The sequence below is a fragment of the Lepisosteus platostomus genome, chromosome 7 (assembly GCF_059453375.1).
Source record: "Lepisosteus platostomus isolate fLepPlt1 chromosome 7, fLepPlt1.hap1, whole genome shotgun sequence".
NCBI classification, from domain to species: Eukaryota; Metazoa; Chordata; class Actinopteri; order Semionotiformes; family Lepisosteidae; genus Lepisosteus; species Lepisosteus platostomus.
Genome location: NC_142617.1, coordinates 38857038 through 38878098, shown reverse-complemented (window position 1 = coordinate 38878098; position 21061 = coordinate 38857038). Strand labels below are relative to the sequence as shown.

General features: G+C 40.4%; 1 protein-coding gene across 2 annotated transcripts in view; it reads left to right on the top strand.

Annotated features, from left to right (window-relative positions):
- Positions 1–21061, top strand: part of tbc1d22b (TBC1 domain family, member 22B) — a 129944-nt gene that overhangs the window by 94358 nt on the left and 14525 nt on the right. The window lies entirely within an intron of this gene.

The following is a 21061-nucleotide window of genomic DNA, read 5'->3' as shown; positions in this document are numbered from 1 at the left end:
TGCTACCATCCTAGAGCTCTTGATACTATCCCACATTATCTTTGAACTGATTCTTAAATTAAACTTTTTATTGAGAACACAGAAAGGAACCGATACCTCATCTGACCCCTTCTCATTGTTTACTCAGCCCATCAGCTAGTAGTTCTGTAATGAAAAGTAGAATCATTCCTACCATTTTCTATCCTCTTTATTCATTTGATTCAAGAGGGAGCTGGAGCCTATCCCAGCATTCAGTGGGCACAAGGCAGGATACATCCTGGATAGGACGCCAGTCCATTTCAGGGTAGACACAGACCCACACACACTTACACCATGGGAATTGGGAATTACACCAATTTTCCTAGAAGCCAATTAACCCACAAGTATGTCGTTGGACTGTGGGAGGGAACCGAAGCAAGACACAAACTCCATGCAGATAGCACCTCAGGATTTGAACCCAGGGCCCCGGTGCTGTGAGGCAGCCACTACACCGCTGTGCTAATAGTATCATGAAATATTTACATTCTGTTGCATAGTATATGCAGTGTGACTATTTGATGATGTAAGGTCCATTAAATGTGTATAGAAGCTTACAAATAGATGTGAAACCAGGATGCAGAGCCTTGCACTGTGCTGAGCTCTATATAGTATGCAGTATAGACTGCAGCTTTGACTACACTGGACTCATAAAAGTGGCAGCAGACAGACGTCAGATGCCTGGATAAAAACTGCAAAAACACTTGTAATGTAAATTACCCATGGTGTATGCAAGAGAATTCCCCTATTAGAGATTCGTTGAGCTGTTCTTATTTATCATTTCTACAGTACTTCTACAAACAAAAAAACAGAGTGGGAGTTTGTGACTGGCTCATTTTGTTTGAGTTTCCTCCATATTTTGTGATGGTGATTCAGGCATTTTTGGATCACTTACATAAAGCAGAGAGAGGAAAAGGCGCTGTCTTGAAGACTGGTTTGAAGTGCCAGCTCTTCTCACCCGTGCGGTGCTTGTGATGTGCGGTTCTTTTGTTTCGGAGTTCTTCTTAAGTGCAGTCACTCTGCGGTATCTCAGTGGAAGATTATTTATTGTTGATGTCTTTTTCAGGAAATCAACAGAAAGGCAGATGAGCTGCAGTGTAGCACTGTTTTGAGAAAGGTGAGGGGGAAATGAGAGGAAAGCAAACAGAGATAAGACTTAAGTACATTAAAGATGGGAAACGGAGGGAAGGAATTAGTGATAAAATGAGGTGATCAGGCAAACCGTATCAGCAGGACGGCCTCATTCATTACATACAGCACGAGTAAATTTGATCACGAAAATCGCAGAGCAAACAAGAAGCACTGTGAAGGAGAAATAAGATGTTAATGAGGACATTAATCTCTGCAAAATGTGATTTCTGAAATTCAGCACCTGGAAATTGCTCAGAAATCTGACAGCATGGTGGATCACTGTTGTTTAGGGAATACAAATATTAAAAGGAAAGATATGAATGTACAGAACAAACTTTAGTATCTTTGACGGGGCTAATCACCCATCGGTTCAAACCACAAAGTCCATGACAGCAGAGGGCCTAAGGGAAAGACAGTTAGCCACTTGATCCATATCAGGTTTTATAAGCAGCAGGTTCATGGACTGATAGAACAGAAAAGTTAAGATAGGGATTCCCAATCCTGGTCCTTGAGACTCTCATGCCTGCTAGGTTCTGTTCCACCTGATGACTCAATTAAAATAACAGAGCTCTCAATAATAATAATAATAATAATAATAATAATAATAATAATAATAATAATAATAATGTATTTGAGCACTTTCATTTTTTCAGTTCCAAAGCATGATTTGTTTGGTATTCAGTGTATTAATGATCCAAGAATTTAGTTAATCCATTTCTCAATCCGCACTCAACTTCACAACACTACAGAAGATACGGTAGATAGTTACTGACTCCCACAGTCGTCTGTGTGAAGACGTGTTTCCTGCTCTCGGCCTTGAATGTTCCTGAATTGTATTTCCTCTTCTGCTCTTTGAGTTTTTGTGATGCTGCTGAACTTGAAAAACTCTCCCAAATTGACATGTTCAACGCCTTTCAGAATAGTTGAATCAAGTCCTCATCCTCTGTTCTGTCCTGTCTAATAAAGATTCAGTCCATGTAGTCTGTAGGAATATGACTTTCCCTTCAGACCAGAAATTAATTTTGTTACTTTTCTTTTCCCTGCGTCTAGAGCAGCGATATCTTTCTTGTCATATTATTTTAATTCCACTTGAGTCTATCTGAGAAAGAAGCTGTTACCTTATACACATGAGCTTGGCGCTCATTAGGCTGAGATGGGAGTCCTATTTACATCCTTGCAGTGCCACCATTTTAAAGATTGGTTGTTATTTTAATGATGTATCTAGGAGAGTCTGAGATGACTGCTTTTTTTCTGTCATTCTTCTTATATTTTATGTCTTGAGCTCCCCACAATAAAAGTGTGGTTTACAACATTTTCTCTTGATCGCTGTGTAAATGGTATTGGAGTGCTCAGGCATGCTCTGCTGGAGTGAAACTGGTAATGACAGATCTGTAATGCTCTTTTTGCCTGCTGATTTATTTTGCATTTGCTCAGCGTTGCTCTCTGAAGCATTTCAGGGGCCTTATGCTTTCACCCAAGTTTTGAGACTGACGTGGGATCAGCTTGTTTGAAATTCACACGGTTTGCAGTGGTTACGGGGAGCTGTCTTGATACCATTGCATCACAAGTGGAGATATCCAAAGGTTGCAGTAGAGAAAAACGTGGTGTTAGGCTTGTTTGGGTTAAAATCAACCATTTTTTAAAAAAGGTTTTTGCTGCAGAGCTTATATTGTTGTCATTTTGAAATGCATTCTCAAAAGAATGATTGATTATTCCTATAGATATGTAGTTTATTTTTTCCCTGTCAACTTTGACCCAGATTTGCAAAGGTAATACGTGTAAAATTAGTTTTGAATATTTTAATGCAGTTGTCCAATTTGAGATAATCTGTATTTAATTATTACACCTTTCCTGTCACATCATCTATAGTTAAGTCTTTCTTAATTATAAACAGTCTACAGTCTTTCCAGCCTGTAAATCTTGATGGATTTTACAGTTTCTTACTTATCTTACTGATAAAACCTTAACTAGCTTTGCAAAGTCAGGCCAGTTGTCTCTAGATTTCTACGTGTGAGATTCTAAAATTACACAAAATCAAGATCAAAGTTTGCTTTACAGCACAACCCTTTGAGAATCTTCGAATTACGATTTGTTTTTGTTTTTGTTTTTGCAGTTTAAGAGTTTTAATGTTTCTGTTTTTTCCTGTTCTCCATTGTTGTCCATAAATGTGGTCTTGGAAACATTTGTGACAATTTTAAGGCTCTGATCTGGCAGACTGGGGGCTAAGGCCAGAGGATGGGGGAATTTGCCCGTAACTCATTTTCATTCTGGTAATCTGGTGTCATATTCCCCCAGTGGTGCAGAGTTCACGCCTCTCCCTGTCTAATCTTCTGCTGCAGGCAGGCGTGAAGCAGAGGTAGTGCTGCAGGACCTACTTAATGACATTAAGCAATTCCTGTTAGGCGCTGCAATAGGCGAACCTGTGTGTAATCCGTTCAGCAGACAGGCGCGGGCAGCTGCTCTACAGTCTAATCACAGCAAGATCACTGCAGAGCTGGAACACATCCTGCGGACCTTGAATGGAAATTTTGGATGTGCTTTTAAGAGCTGTGAATGTTCTGATGTTCTGGTTTTTGCTGTCCTGGCTAGTTGTGGCTGTGGTGTGGGGAGTGTTTTTGCGAGAGGCCTCTTTCTTCCTGCCAAGGAGGGTGGGGACAGTATTTCTATACTCAGCTGTGTTGGGATGTGCCAGTGAGCAGAGCTGCCATATTCAAAAAAGCAGCAAGACTAAAGAGCTGTCCTGTCTTTTCTGACAATGGCACCACATGCACACTGCGATGGGGAAAGTGCCTTCAGTCTGTCATGCAGACAGGTTTGTATTCAGCTGCAGGCTGCTTGCTGTGCACACTTAAGCTTAATGCCTCTCCCCAGGTTCCCACTCAATAAAAATCTCCCACTCTCTCCAGCAGAGAGGGAGCTGACAGCTCGGAGAATACTGGATACGGTTCTTTATAACAGTATTGTAGGGTTTGTACTCTGCTACAGTAGAAAGTACGAGCCGGTTATTAGGTTTAAGTACTTCAAGATAACAAAATGAATTTAATAAATCCTCCTTAGAGTTAGATCACAGCAAGTCTCTAGCTTTTCCAGTGGTATACAGTATATATTTGATGTTTTATTTAATAAGTGCCAGTCCTTGCAGTTTAAGTTTATAACATCTGTACAAACATGGCCAGTATACTAGTAAGCACTGTGTGATCTTCCTTCCAGAGCACTGTAATTTCTCCCTGACCTGGCTCTTGCAATATAATTTAACATTTTAGTAGTTTTTTGTGATTTCTTGTGATAATGGCTGAATTTCGAAACACATTGAGCCTTTATCTGCAGCTTACTAACTTTATCACACTTTTTACTACAGTCTTTTATTCAAAATGTGATTACCTTGTACTTTGCACCTGCTATACAGTATTGTACTCAGACTTTCTAAAGAAATGGGGTTTACAGTGAAAAGCATTAAATTGAACTTTTTATTAACTAAACAAATTACAGTACACTATAACACCATGCAATTCAATAACAATACAACCATTACAATACTAACCATTACAACAAAGCTGAATACAGCACTACACAGATTTTCTTGTATTTTGTCTCTTGAGTTCATGTTCACCACTGTGCAATATGAGACTTGCACAGCCCTCATCTCCTTCATGTACTGACCCATAATTAGGCCAAATGCTACAAGGAGTATCTACTGTAGATGTAGTCGTGAGGATAACATTGTTGACAGGTTTCTCTTCCACCTCTGTTCCTTATAACCTAGTTGAAGTAATTATTAGCTTAACTGAACCACGTTAACACTTTGCAAAGGTCTTCAGTTTAGATATTTAGACTTAAAGAGAATTAGAAAACCAGCTGGGTTGTGACTCTCTATCTGCATGGAGTCTGTATGGAGTTGGGCACCTTTGGTTTAGTATAACCTGAGCTGGATATCCTTATTGTAGTCAGCAGTGCAGTGTTTCTTTGACTTGTTGACAGCTCATTGACAAACTGAGTCAATTTTGCAACAGCCAGGACATGAACATGTGTGATTTCAGGCGAATGATCTGCACGGTCTGTCAATCCCTGTCCGAGTGGCTCACAGGAGGCTGGGCTGAGAGCATTCCTCTCACTCCACATAGTGCCAGAGCTGCTCTTAAAGGAAGAAACAGGGAAGCCCCTACCCTGCTAATGAAATCTTGCTAGGTAATGTAGGTATACACAAAGGTTTTGTTCCTGTAGTGTGATCAATAATTGGGCTGCATGGTGGCACAGTGGCTAACATTGCTGCCTCGCAGTGCTGGGAGCCTGCATTCAATTCTAGACCTGGAGTGCTATCTGCATGGAGTCTGTATGATCTCCCTGTGTGCACGTGGGTTTTCTCCAGCTACTCTGCTTTCCTCTCCAAAAACATACTGGAAGGTTAATTGGCTTCTGGGAAAATTGGATCCAGGTGTATGTGTGTGCATGTCTGTGTTTGTGTCTGTCTATTCTGTGTAAACAATTAGATTGAAACTGACTCAAAACCATAATATCACCATCATCATTATAAAAAGCAACTTTATTTTGCTTTTAACTTTATATCTTCTCAAATACTTAACAGGAAAAGTGCAAAACACTGTTTAGAAGAACAGTAACAAAGATATGAGATAACAGCATTATCACAAAGACACAGAAGGGATTAGAAATGTAGGAGAAGATGCAAGGAACAATGAACAATCAGAGACACCAATTACACAAAAGCCTTTCTGAGGGAAAGGTTTTGAGATTGGATTTGAATGCACTCAGGATAGTTGACTCCCTGATATCTTTGGAGACAGAATTCCCAGGGTTTTGGGTATAGCAAGAGAAGGCCCTTTCACTCATAGAAAGTAAAAGCACCCCCACACATTGCCAACTTTTCAGCTCTGTCACACCCAACTGATCATGAACATTACCCTGAAAAGGTGAGTTGATAGTGATTTAATGGATGGCAATTGACAAGTGTGTGTATTAGTAGATCTCACCTCGATCAGTAGGAGAGGAGGCAGTGTTAAATCTATTAGATCAGTGTCTGAAACTGCGTTAGATCCCAAGCAGAACAGGAGACCAGAATCAGACAAACGGAGAATGCAAGGTAGGGAATAGGAAAGTAATAAGTTAGATAGGTGCAATACTGAGGTGCCAAGCAATGTAAACCTGATGAGAAGCCTGTGTCAGGACTCCAGAATAGGAGTAATGTGATCACCTGGTCAGGATTCTGGCTGCTGAGTTCTGGACATATTGAAGTTTAAGTGTGGGTTGAGGTACCCCAGTGTGTAGGGTATTGCAGTTATCAGTTCTGGAAAAGACTACTGTTTTGACCATCTTTCCTGCTATAGTCAGAGACAAATTATAATCCTAGTTCAGCCATTCATAAACTAGGAATGCTACAAAGCATATGCACACATGGCTAAAACTCTACTTCTCATGAATAGTAAGGCATAATTTATGAAAAAAAATATTAACTGATTGAAATTGTGGCAATATATTTTCATAGACATGTTTGATAGCCAAAATGTAAAGAATATTCACAAAAACTGCTTAGGTTAGGTGAGCAACAGTGCATGGAGTTTGTCTAGCCTCAAACGGTCAATGACACAATGGCATTGTTCTCTTGATAAGATGGGAATATTAGTTCATTTTTCTTTCCTGAGTTACGCCAGGCTTGATAGTCAATGGGTTAAATCACCTCATTAACTGTGACCAATCTATTCTCCCACTAATGAGGTCATCTAGTGCTTATGCAATAAAGTCACTTGAGTGTGTCACAGTCAGTCATGAATCATCTATTATTAAAACTGATGCCAAAAACATTTAATCAAAATTCATATACTTTATTCTTATAAGAACGTGCATTCACAGAGTGATAGGTTTCGTCTGATTCTCAGCACTTGAATACAAAGAACACTTCTTTTTTCTTTTATTAAAACCAGTAATGCCTCATTTAGTTAGGTTGTAAGGGTGCAGTACAAAAATCAGTGAAGCAGCTGGATTTGCACATCTGGAATCAGAAGTGGACTCCAGTGCATTAGCAGACACCGTTCAAATGGTTGTACAGTAACACTTCTCTGTCCTTTTGGGTGACACCTATCATTCGCACCCCCAATCTTTTCTCATCTGTCACACCCACTTGATCATGAACATCCAGGTGTTTGAGGTTCCCTTGAACGGGCGAGTTGAATGAATGGCGGTTGGTGAGAGTGTGTATTAGCAGATGAGCAGAACTCACGTCGATCAGTAGGGGAGAAGGCAATGTTAAATCTATCAGATCAGTGTCTGGAACCGCATTAGAACCCGAGTTGGAATAAAAGGACGCAGGAAGGAAGTGTTCTTTCTGACATTTTGACTTAAAATGCAGTGTCGGAGCCAGCGCATGTCTGCCCTGCTCACTGTGACCTGCATTATCTCTCGCTTCATTAGAAAGAGCTCCATGCAGGGCGGCTCAGACGAATGAGCTAAGAGTCGGAATTGCCAGGAGCTTGAGACTGAGATGGCCAGACTCAGAGCCCATTTGCCCAGGAAGGGCAGACTAGGGTCAGCATCTCCGATAGAGATACTGCTGCATGCCTGTCATCACTCGTTAACCTTAGTGAAGGGGAGATATTTCTTTTTAGGCATAAACAGGAAAGGAGAATTTCGAGGTTTTAATTCACAGTGGCAACCATGGGCATTTTCCCACAAGCCATGACAGGAAACGAAGGACGTGCTGGCCCTGTTCTTTTTATGTGTGTGAGAATATATCTGAGCTATGACTGTGTCCTTGCATTTTTTTTATTGAAGGAATAATAAGAAAGCATCAAACGAACACTGTTGTTTTACTAGAATTTAAAGTCTTCCTTCCTTGCTGATCACTGCTGTTTATCCTTAAATTGTGCTGCAGCCAGGATTTAATGCATCCAGTCCCGAGCAAAGAGGCTTGCAGGACGAGGAGACTTGATGAGCCACAGTCGCGCAGTTTGGGATTTATCCACAGACCAGCATTGCTGCATTCAGCCAATAGTGGATGGATTAACCCTTCGTGTAACCTCTGAAATTCATATGCAGCTCAGTGTGCCTGCCAAGTGCATTTCCAGCCAACTTTTCCTGAGCTTTCTTGGCTTATGTTTTTTCAGTTTATGGAGCCAAGGAGTTGGATAAAGTGCTTAGCAATTCTTTACAGAAGAGCCAGAATATATAAACATAGGCTTCAGGGCTACTGTGTGCATTACCTTCCTTATAGCATTACTGGATTGAAACATCCCTTTGCGGAAAGGGGATCTGAGTCAGTATATTGTGATTTGTATTGATGAGAGCACTGCATACATTTTGCTGCCCAAGAATAAAACTTCCAGGGATGCTGGAAAGGATTGCACAACTATCATAAGCATCCCTTAATTCATTTTCTTCTTGCATAAAAGCAAGGAAGATTCTGTTCATGGCTTTTCACATACGTGATCCTACATAAATGCACCCACCACCAGACTCTTTGAAACAATGCAGAGAGTGTGTCCAGACCGTGGTGGGAAATTGAAGCAGCCCTGTTCTGTAAAATTCAATGGCGACCTGACCATATGTTACAGTCAAGAATGATAAATTGTTTGTCGGTGATACGATCATCTTCTAACCATGCATCACCGTGCGCCTGTCACGCAAAAAATGTGCTGTCAAGTCATTTCCAAGACACTGTCGGAATTTTTAAGGTCAGGTGTCACTGTCACTGCCACTGCCTTGCCTAACATGCACTAACTGTAATTAGAAAGTCACTGTTGTGTTCTCATGGTTGAAATATAACTGTTTTCTTTCCGCTTAGGGCCATGCAGGCAGAGAAACAAAGTTAAAGCCAGATGTGGCAGTGGCAGATTGAAACTCATCTTAAAAGTTACAGACATTGTTCATTTAATGTTCATTTTCATTAAATTTTGTTCCCTAATACAATTGGCACAGCTTCCATTCGCATAGTTTTAAATCACTGCAAATGCTCTGTGGCAAGAAACATTATTTTAATAGATTATTTAATCACAGTATTTGTCAGAATTTTATGCCTCTATTATGTGAATTATTCTTTTCCAAAGTGGTTTGAACAAAAGCAGAAATTGCTCTGTAAGGCCCTGTCCTGGGCTTTTATCAGGTAATACAGAGTGATTATCTGCAGTGGCCTTTTGCTCACAAAATCAACCGACTGTGAAGTTCACACGCATTGGTTTGCCCACTCCCCTTGTAATGGGTTGGATCTGTATTTTTCTTCGTTGATAGCAGTCACTGAATATCACCGCCTTTGACTTAGTTTTGCTGAAACTTGCTTTCACTTGCTGTCTCCTAAGGCTACGCTGAGCAAACCACCTTTTTCAAGCTACAGCACTCATTTCTGTGCCATTGTTATAACCTACCTCAAGCAAAAGTAAAGGAAGTGTGTGTTGTTTCAGATGGGAATAAAACCCAACTACTCGAAAGATCCAAGAAACAAAAACTTCTTCTCCAGATGTAGTGCCTCCTTTCTATATGAGAGAGATTTGTGATGGGCTTGACGTGACTCTTAATGCACAAAGGAATCCAGGGAACTGTTGGACCCAGTCAGCCGCCTCTGGGCTATGGGAAGCGCTGGAGTGATGGCAGACATGCCCTGACAGCAGAGGCCAGCTTCTGTCCTCTCCCTCTCCCAGGTGTAATAGATTGCGTTGCACGAAAGAACTCAGCTGACCCTTTCACAGTAAACATGTCCAACCCTTTGGAGTCGGTTTGAGTATTAGAAAGTACTCCAGACAAATGATTCTGAACTACTCCTGCAGCTGAGGTCAGTTAAGGCCAGCCCAGTTTTCGGCTTGGCTAATAAAAATGATATATTTTTTACAAAAGTAGGGGTTGTGTTAGTATTAAAAGGAGGGAATACAATAATTGTTAATAAGCTTTCAAAGTAATTATGTCAATGTTAACACCCACCTGCCTTAAGTACAGTACATTTCTAAGATAATCATAAACCCCACATGGAGCAAGTAAAGGTTTATTCCATGCTGAAAAGAAAAGAAAGCAGACACAACATTTTAGGTGTGGAGCCTTCTTCAGGTGAATTATCACAGCCAAAACATTGTGTCTCTTTCCTTTTCAACATGGAATAAACCTTTACTTGTTTCTTTGCAGCCTATGCATATTGCCGCATAGGCTACCTGAACCTACCTGAACTTCATAAAACCCACATGTCAAGCAATACCAAGTAAGCCCATGTGACTTCTTTATTCTCCCATGAACAATGTGATGGAGGACAATAACTTAAATTACACAAATTAACAGACATAAACCACACACTGTCAATAAAAAAAACACACAGCTCTATTTCCCACTTGATGGTTCTTTGACTATCTTTGATTAACCTAATACATGAAGAATTGGACATAAGCCTTTATGAGGTAAAAATGGGACTGTAATACTTCGTAGTAGAGCGTGCCTTCTAACCTGATGCTAATAAACAATCAACCTTTGATCCAAAACAAAAACACAACAAAGAGGAACAAACTCTGCTTGACAGATTAATAAAAGGAAAACTTCATACAGTAGTTCCAGACAGGACTGTCAAGGAGGAACCCAGTGAGAAATTTGGATGGTTGGCTTATTGGCTTCTTCTCAAATCTTTTTCAGGCTCCCGATGTATCACATCACATCACATGGTCGCATTGACTACTGGTAATCTTGTGAACTTCCTGGTCTGTTTAGCGATCTAACCATCCAGCTCTCCATTTCCATTGTGCTTGGAAATTAGATAAATTTGTAGCTTGGCGAACCTTGGCTTAATACCCACTTCATCTGGAGGTTATAGACACACTGGAGTCTCAAACTGTGGGAAGTTGCTTTTCAAAATAATCACTGATTCTTTACACATTATAAAGACCCTCTGACTTGCAACAACAAATGTAAAACTTGGGTGCAGGATCACCTGAGGATTCCAATGTAAAGAATCAAAGGAACAGATGAAGAAGAATCCTAGTATCTGAGGACTTAGCAAATAAATGGAGAAACATATGGAGCAGGGATCAGATCAGCGCAATGTGTAATTTATCAACACCTTCAGCTGAAACTTTCTCGACAGAGTCGTTTCGTAGTATAATTATTTAATTTTTGCAGCTCTTGTCAGGTAACAGTTTTTCAACACTGCAGAATTTAAAAAAAGTGTTTTTTTTTTAATTAAATCAAAAACCCGAAGCCACAGCCTTGTAAGATAAGCCGTAGTTAAGAAGAAAACAGAAGGAGGTGCGAATTAAGTTCTATCTAATTGAGCAGCTGAGCAAGTAAAGTCCGGTTTAAGAAATTCAATGTGTAAAAGTAGCTGGAAGATACTATGCAGGGCTTTGCTCCTCATTAAAGAGTTTAAAGTCAATTAATGGACACCCGTGGCCATTAGTATCAACACTAATCACTGCTGTGCTGAGTAGCCACTTTCTGCAAATTCAGCACTGTGTGCTTACGCCATCCGAGATCCACTCAATACACAAAGAGCTGAGAGCTCCTCATCTGTTTGCCAGTTTGTCTCTCTTGAGGACTGTGATCTATAGGACAGAGCTGTATTGAGTCATCTGCATCTAGGCACACTACAGCTCTCATCAGCAGCATGCAAAACACTATCACAGCATTACTTTACATAGGAAACAGCTTTCCAAACCATTCTACCAGGCTGGCCTATGTTTATTAGTGTCATCTGCTTGACATCATGGGTCCAACATTGTTTAGAGGTTGTTTATTATAATCAAATCCATATCTGTCCATACAGTATGTGTTAAACAAATGCATGTACACTTTACAGTGCTGTGAAAACGTAAGTAAAAAGGTATGGGTTTCAACATGTATGGATATTTGATCTTTATTTCAACAAAAATGGTTGATAAAGGTGATCTAATTTAACAAATAACAATGAAAATGATTCTTTGCAGTCATTTATTCAACAAAAAGTCAGAATGCAATTGTCTTCTGTGGAAAAGTACACCCCCTAGCTTCAATAGCTGGTGTTGCCCCCTTTGGCAGAAATCACTTCTTATAGTTATTTCTTGTAATTGTCTATCAGTCTCCTACATCGACTTGGAGAAATTTTTGCCCACTCCTCCTTATAGAACTCCTTCAACTGTGTGAAGTTTGAGGGCTTTCTTGCATGTACTGCCCGCTGTAAGACCCCCCACTTGGTGTCAAGATCTGGGCTTTGACTTGGCCATTCCATAACCCTCCATTTCTTCTTTTTGAGCCATTCTTTTGTGGAGTTTTGCCTGAGTGTCTCGGGTTATTGTCTTGTTGCAATGGCCACTTACATATAGTTCAGCTTCAGCTTTTTCACAGATGGCCTCACATTCTCTTCAAGTACTCTCTGGTACAGTTGGAATTTATTGTTGACTCTATGATGGCAAGCTGGCCAGGCCCTGAGGCAGAAAAGCAGCCCCAAACCATAATGCTCTCTAATGATGTTCTAATCATTTGCACCTGTTTTGGTGCACCTGATTCTAATTTTAGGCATCTGATGCAATGATAGGTGCACCTTTATCTATCAGTATTGTTGAAACAACAATCAAATATCCTTTTGTCCAAAAATGTCAAAAAAGACAAACCCTTTTCATGGGGTGTACTTACTTTTTCACACCACTGTATGTAATGTAATGTTTCTTTATTAGCCCTATACAATTTCTTGCATTAGGAATTTGTCTTTTCGTTACTGGAGCAGTTAGGGTTAAGGGCCTTGCTCAGGGGCCCAGCGGAGTAGGATTCCTCTGCCGGCCACGGGATTTGAACCAGCAACCTTCCAGTCACAGGCGCAGATCCTTAGCCACAGAGCCACCGCTCCGCCCATGTGTATTTTGTAATGAAGTAGATATTTTGCTTAAAGAACAAACTGTTGGCTAAAAGATCTTCACCTTTTTAAAACTTAACAGAGAAGACTATGAGGACACCCGATCAGAATATTCCAAATTCTCAAAGGCACAAAATAATTAACTCATTGTATATGGTCACAGTTAAACATGTTGTTGAAGCCGATACCCTGGACACGGATGGATGAGATCCTGGGATTTATTGGCTGCTACCTACCAAACAGACTAGATGAGCCGAATGGCCTCATCTTGCACCTCTGACTGGTCTTCTTAGATATCCGACTGTATGTACAGTATAACGCATTTCTTTAGTTATGTATAAGATATAAATGTATTGAAGGTGATCATTGACTCCCACACATGGAGTTCATAGTGCAGTCCTAGAGTCTGAGAAACTGACTGATGGTGAAGTTTGTTTGTCCTCTTTGAAGATGAATTAATAGTTGCGTGGGTGGAGTTGGTTGCGGCTCTCTTTTCTTCTGAGGGTCTGCATTGTGCTGCCAGTTCCCAAAGTTTTTTTCCCCCCTCTTCATCTCGAGTTAAATATGAAACATTTCCATTTAAAAGGCATGCTGCTATCTGAAAGAAGCAATTGCAGAATCATGAGCAAATCAAAAGCCGCTGAGTTAGCTTTCCTCCAAAATAGATTACGACTGCTTATTTATGAAAGAGCTGAGGACACTTCCCAACCAATCTCATTCTGGGGCCTTTTCTGTCGTCTGATCCCTGTAATCTTGCTATTCACTGTAAAGTCACAGATAAAACGTTTATGGGGACTTAAAGCATAATTATTTTAACTATCTTATATTTATTTCTGTGTGTTCTCTGAATGCTGGTGTATGCGGAGGTAATTAGTTGGGTTATTTGACAGCTAGACATGCTCACAAGAATTATTACGTGGAGGAGAACAGACTTTGTATTCTCTGCAGAATTCCCCCAATTCATAAGCTTTGCATCCTAAGTACCTTTAGGAAAATCAGCTGCAGAGAGTTCAGAGCTGTTGTTAAATATAAAAATGCAAACTTACAAAATTCTATAAATATTTAACCTTAATAGCTATTGTATGTTAATATCTAGCACATGTACTGTACCAACTGATAAATCACAGATACCATATCATTTGTGTTTGGTGTTCATGAACTATACTTATGTATATCTATATCACAAAAGAAATGAGTCACTGTGACATGGATCTAACACAAGTCCAACATGATGCCAAGCACAAAATGGAGCAAACACAAACTGGACACAAATTGGACATTTCCACTATTTTGAGGCCAAACTATAGCAATAGTGCTACTAGACATAATAATGTCACCCCATGATTACACCAAATATGTTTATAATGTCACCCTTGTACAGTATGTCATCTTTCATTCTTTTTTCAGTTTTTGTGCTGAAATAGATGTGTCCTTCCAAGTTTGCTTGCCTAAGACTTAGCAGTGTAATGAAGGATTGCTTCATTTATTCATTCTGATTCAGATTAGGAGAACTGAGTCTGTTGTTAAGATCAGAAGAATGTGAAAATCATTTATTTTCACTCCTGTAGTGTGGCACCAGCAAGGATGATAAAGTTCAATTACAGTTTCTCCTCTGTCTCTTACTGTGATTGGTCCATTATTGAGGACGATGATGGAAAAGCATTACATAATGGCCGCAGGCTTGCTGACCTGTGCCGTGGTGGGACTGGGGACATATGGAAGCCAGCAATTTATCTTCTGATGTTGCTGGTATTTAAATACCTCACTCTTTGCAAGAGCAAGGCTAACTTGCTCTCTGGCCAAACCATAGCAGCTTCCATCCTCTTCACTGGCTCCAGGCTCATTAATAAAATTCTCAGAGAGTGGTGTTGCATGTGCACAAGGAACAGAGCAGTATTCATGAAATCCGGGCGATAGCAGGAAAATCGTCTTACCCATTATTTGTAGATGTAGTATAAAAGCTGTTTTACATTATGTTGAGTCAGTTGTCACTGTTATCATTGTTAAAGCATTGCAGTTAGAATAAACCAGGAAAGAAACATGCAATTGTGGAAGTATAAGCGAATTGTGGAGTACTAAATGAACCATTTTCATACAGACTCTTACACCAGCGCTGAGTTATACAGCCCTTCATGTCTTTTATTACACTTGCATTATAAAGACTAAGTGCAGGGTCACAGGAAGTCACTTGCAGCTATTCTCTAAACTCTGATTATTCACTGTGGCATTTTCAGTGACCCTAGACAAAGGTTTCTCTATGACAAACTTAGATTGATTTCCCTCCTGCCATCAAGACTGACCCTGTTTTTTTTTTTAATAAGCTAAAAGACAAACTTTTCCAGCCCACTGCATTTTGACGGCCCACGTTGCACCTCTTTGCCCATCAGCACTTCCAGCGCAGCTGCGCTATTTCACAATTTAATGTCAGTGACCTTTGTGCTTTGGTTGGGAAATAAAAATTAATTTGCTGTGCTTTTATCCTAATCGCAGCACTTAGGAGCCTTTGCTTTGACAGCAAAACCTGCAGGCGTGTCTGCTTTTAGTATTGAGTGTGTGTGTCCCTGCAACCCCCAGCACATGTACAGGAGTGTGCGCCTGTCTCCATGCTTGTTTGCCCATCTGTCTGCCTCTGCCTGCCTGCCCGCCCGCCTGTTTGTTTGTCTGTTGCCCTGCCAGTCTGTGCGTCTACCATCCATCTGTGTGTCCAAGGAGGGTGGGAGCTGTCTTATGTCACTTCACCTCCTCTGTCATAGAAAACCACAAAGCCGTCACGATACTGTAGGGATAACCAGTTGACTTTCTGCTGTGTGCACATGCTACAGTAGATTAGAAGAGACTGCTTAGCTTTCAGTGGTGCACCTTACCCCTGTTATAAAACTGTCAGAAGATATATATTTTACAACGCATAATAATACATGATTGCACACTATAAACATGTTGCCAACCCATAGATAAGAGAAATCCATACCTGGAGGGTGACAGAGACCTTGATTACGCAGGTATAAAAATAAATGTTTATATAGAAGTCTTTGCGGGGATGTGATCAGCAGTGTGGAGTGGGTATAAGAAGAGGCTTGCGTTGATCTGGGCATGAAGGACATAACAGAACATACTGAGAGGATCTTTCACAAGGGAGAGAGGGATGTTGTGAGGCCTGTTCTCACTCTCCTTTCTCTTTAAGACCAATTAATGGTAATATTAAACAGCCTATTACTTAATTTAGTAGATACACTTAACTAGAGTGGTTTACAGAGATTTAGGAGTGAACTGTTGCTTTTAACAATATCAGCTGCAGGAGCACTTGCAATAAGATTTTGAGTTCACATCTCATTTGACGGGTGACAAGCTCCACTTCTTCACCTCTGGACCACCGAGCATCTTGCTGTCTCTCCATGGGAGCGGTTTGTGAGATGAGTGGAGATAAAACTATCAGTGCTCACATTCCCTCATAGTGTTGCCTCCTGTGCAGCTCAGCACCTTGGTATTTTTATCTTTGCTGTCCTGGGATCATATTCGATTTTTTTTCTTTGCGTTCAGTGTTGCTTGTGACAGACTGGAGAGGGAAGGTTCACCCAGTGCACTCGACTCGTGCATGTAAATAACACCTTGGGTTACGGGTAATGCATGTTTTTTTCTAATGCAGCAAAATTTGCTTTTAGTAATGGGGGAGATTTTTTTGCTCTTGTTTTCCATTATCGTCACAGAATTCCAAAGGCAGGTGCTCAGGATATTCTGAATTGGGGAAGACTGCCTGAGGTAGGGGTGGGGTGAGGGGTCATGAAGTAACCAAGTCGAAGCCCACACCTTCATACATGATAGTAAAATTAGAATTAAAAGATTAGAGAGCAGCTTATGCAGAGTTTATGAGAGCCTAGAGCCTCTCTGCAGCATGTTCAGATCTACAACAGACTTCTTATCTCCTTCTCTGCAGTTTGTCTGTTGCTTCCGTGGGGGTTTCCCACAATCCCAGGGGTGCTTCTCTGATCTGGACCCCCATTTCCAGAGCAGCAGCCTAGATTTTCACACAACAACAGGTAGCAAGATCAGGTTGATGGAAAAGCGCAATCTTGCTTTTGGGCTAAAATGAGATGAACAGATAATCACTCATTCACTGATTCAATACATCCAGACCTTTTGCCGCCTTGTCTGTGCTTTCGGTCACATATGCTCTGGGTGGCATTTTGCCCGGCTGACATACTTGTACCTTTGCTGGGAGGGGGAGAAAAACGGTTCGTTTCTGCACTCCCTGAAACTGGAGAAGCTTGCATATATAAATGATTTATAGAGTGAAGAAAGGGGTTTTAATTTATTTTGCACCGGCTGAGCTGGCTTATGTGCAGTCAAGGCTTAATTTCAGAATGTCTTACTATATTAAGATGGAGGCTAGGATGCATGGAAAAATAAATGGAACATTTTTTAAGCCAGGAATCCACTATTTCCTATTAAAAATGGTTTCCAGCTCATAAACCCCATCGCCATTTATACTGTTATGCATATGCATTTATAGTTTTGTTGCCTGTGAAAAATAAGCGTCTCCAATCTGCAGCACAACTTTCCTGTCTTGGCTGTGACTCCCTTAACAGTCCTAATAAAGTCATAATCAGCTGTCCTCGGTCTAAAGGCAATAGCAGCTGAGTGCCCTTAATCTCCGATACTGATGATTTTACTCTACGTTTGACCTTCCTCTTTTGGATCGCTCCCTGGGTGACCCATGTACATCCTGGAGCCCCTCTGTAATGTGAGACGGGAGATAGAGACTGTCAGCTCAGCCTCGTCTTCCTTCCTCGTTCCGCTAGGGGATTTCTCTCTCTCCATCCCTCTCGCTCTGTGGAATTGCTTTATGTTCGTCTTAATGTTCTGACCTCAATCACAGCAGAGGTCGAGGGATCACCCACAAGAGCCGGTAAAGCAAGATGTTTAGTGCGACGGCCGAGCAATTTATGAATGGGCAAAAGCCAATTTTGAAGATGAAAGAAAAAAGAGGAAGGCCCAAATGCACTGAAGGTTAATCTCTCTGTTCTTTAATGTGGCCCATCATTCAGCCCTGCTAACTGCTTCTCTGAAAAGAGCGTCTGGTGTCACCTGCTGCTATGAATCTGTCGCAAGCTGAGGGGAACTCGCTCTGACACTGCGCTTCACTGGTTCCTCCTGGGTTTATTGTTATTTGCACATCTTCGGTGCATGCAATGCTCTTTTCAAATCTCAGCCTGTACAGCCCATTTTTTTATTAGTCTGAGACAGTCAGTCATGGGTATCAGACTCACTATAGCTTATGGTGTCTACAGTTTCAAAAGAGCCTCTTTTTTCTTTTTATTCCCTGCTGATTTTGGAATGGCCAGTTGTTAATCAGCTCAGCTTGCTTCCTCAAGCATTGTTGAGGAATGAAGGCTGTGCATGCTTTCATCAAGCCAGTCAGTTTTTTGCATTGCAAGCCCCACGGGGCCTCACCGGAGACTGAGTCTCTGTCACTAATGACGCTGCAAATTCACAGGTGCCTGGAAAGGCCTAAAGCTCCTTGGTGAATGGTAAGATGTTGCATCTTGTGCAGGCCTTCTTAATATCCACGAACCTAGGTCAAATGTACTCTGCCCCTCGGGGAGTATTAGTCAGCATAGGCCAGATATAAGCAAGTGATTTCTTAAGGGGTCGGTCAAAGCCCTGAACAAGCTGCTTTTCAGGTTAATCCGCTTGGGAGTCCCAGGAATATCAGTTATTTTTAAAAGAGTGAGGATTTTTTCTGGGGTGGGGCTGGCCCATTGCCTGACCAGAGTTGAGACCTGACCAGTCTTGAAAATCTGGCTGCCAGGTGGGCATAGAATATCCATTCCATTTCCACTGCGCCTGACTGTAAAAGATGCTTCTAAACTGAAGTAAATTATCTTTCCAATTGTGCATTCATCCAATGCTAAGTTGGTAGTCTTATTTAATTGACAGGAAGAAGGAATACAATTGTTACATGAAAAAATACCTCATCTAGAGTGTTCTATATTTTCATTATTATTTTCACAGTTACTGATGCTATGAATTGACTGTCGCCTTGTGTAAATTAATGTATCACCTTCATTTAGATCAGAAGTAAATAATCAGATGTTTACAGTATCTGATCATTCAAGGCTTTTATCGACTAAAAGTGAATAGGCCATGTTGTTAATCACATTCAATTTACAGATTCATTTATTTTAGTTAAGTTGCAATTTAAAAAACAAACATCTTATATTTAAAAGGCCAATCTCGTATCTGTGGGTCATCATAGTTAATATACACAGAAGTGTATATTTACTGTATGTTGAAGTTAAAGAAACAGGACAAAATTAATGTTCCCAAGGCACAGCAATAAGTACATTTTTCATAAGCAACTGCTTTGCTCAGAGTGACTTTACAAGTAATTATTATTAAGGATTTTATTTGTTTACAAGTATTGCTCCTGGTTTTTAAGGCTCTAAAAGGCATATATTCCTCCTGCCTTACTGACCTTCTTCTTTTTCAAACTTCACCTCTGTCTTTAAGATCAAGTCAATTTAACCTACAGCTGGTTCCCAGAACCAAACAATGAAAGACCGTGCCTCTTCCATCTACACTCCTCACTTATGGAATATCCTCCCTGATCATCTCAGACAAAGTGTTTCAACTGAGACCTTTAAATGATCTTAAAATCCTTCTCTACCTATCAACTTCCAAATCTTTTTCCTCCATAGTATTTTTTAAGTTCCTTGAACTCTCTTTTACCTATTTTTATTTGAAGCACACTTTTATTCAAAGTAATTATAATGAAATGTGCTTTATAAGTTACATGATTATTAATATTACTAAGTACATTGTTGTACTAGAAGCATTTCTGCACTTTACCCAAAGTTCCTAGCTTCTTAGCATTTGTAATGCCAAAGGCGTATCCCTGGCCTTTGAGATCCATTGTTCCTTTATCAAGTCCTTCTAATTACTCTGTCAGGGCAGGAATACAAAGGCTGTTCTGTAGATCAAATAATAAGTCATTCAGTAGGAAACTTAGACGGGTTAGACAAAGACAAGAAAATGAAAAATATGTCCATGTCTGTGTTAGGTGATAAAGTGTCTACATCTTATTTTCAGTCATTAGTACAGTTTCCCCAGGGTCCAAACACACACAGAGGGCTGGGCTTCTAGAAACACTCAAGCGAGCTACAGTATAGCATTCTGTAGCAGTGGCTAAGTGATCAGTTGAAATCTCAGTGTGACTATTTTTGTGTTCTTTTGTTTTTATGATTACAACTTAGACTTAGTTTAATTAAATAATGAATCCTTTAATCCAAATTCCAAATATCTTGTTCCACTTTAGCTTTTTGTTTGCCAGAGCTTTCTTGAAAGCATCTAATGGAAAGCAGCACTAAAATATGGGGACTGGGTGCTATAATTGGAGTGCCAGGCATGTTAAAGGTCAGATTTCTTATGTGCCCAAGTTTGAGTGTTTTTTAAATCTTGTACAGGTTGAGAATGTAGTGAGAGATGTAGTGCTGCACAAATCAAGCTTGGTAGAGGGAGTAGAAACTACTGCTTTAACTATGATGGACTGTAATTGCAATTTACAGCTAAATGGCTAACACTGACAAATGCTGCAATACTAGGAGTACAGCATTCTACAGAGACAATAAGAGGTGAGTTGTAGCACTATATGAATTACAGGCCTTGGAATTGAATATGAATATGGGAAGGACTTGTAAAAACCTTCAGAATTCACAGTGTTAGGATTATGCTACAGACCATCATATTTGGATTCTGAATGCAACCTAATATAATTAAATTTGCACTGAATTTGTGAAGAAGTGGTTATCATGGTAGATTTTAATTTTCCTCACACAGATTGGGGAAAAAACATTGGGGTCAGAATCTGATACTGAAATGGTAATAATTCCTTTTTTACTTAATGCGTTTACATAATTGTTCCATGAGCTAGTGGAAAAACTTGTATTAAGCCAGTCTTTCCTGTCAACCAAAATAATGTAAGCGAAACAGAGGTAAGAGAGCTATTTGAAACCTGTGGTTGGTCCCACTGTAGGCAGGATACAGCAATCTGCCGTTGGAAATTATAACAGTGACAGCTGACATCACATTGCCAAACATGTTTGCTCCACTTGAAAACAGGAC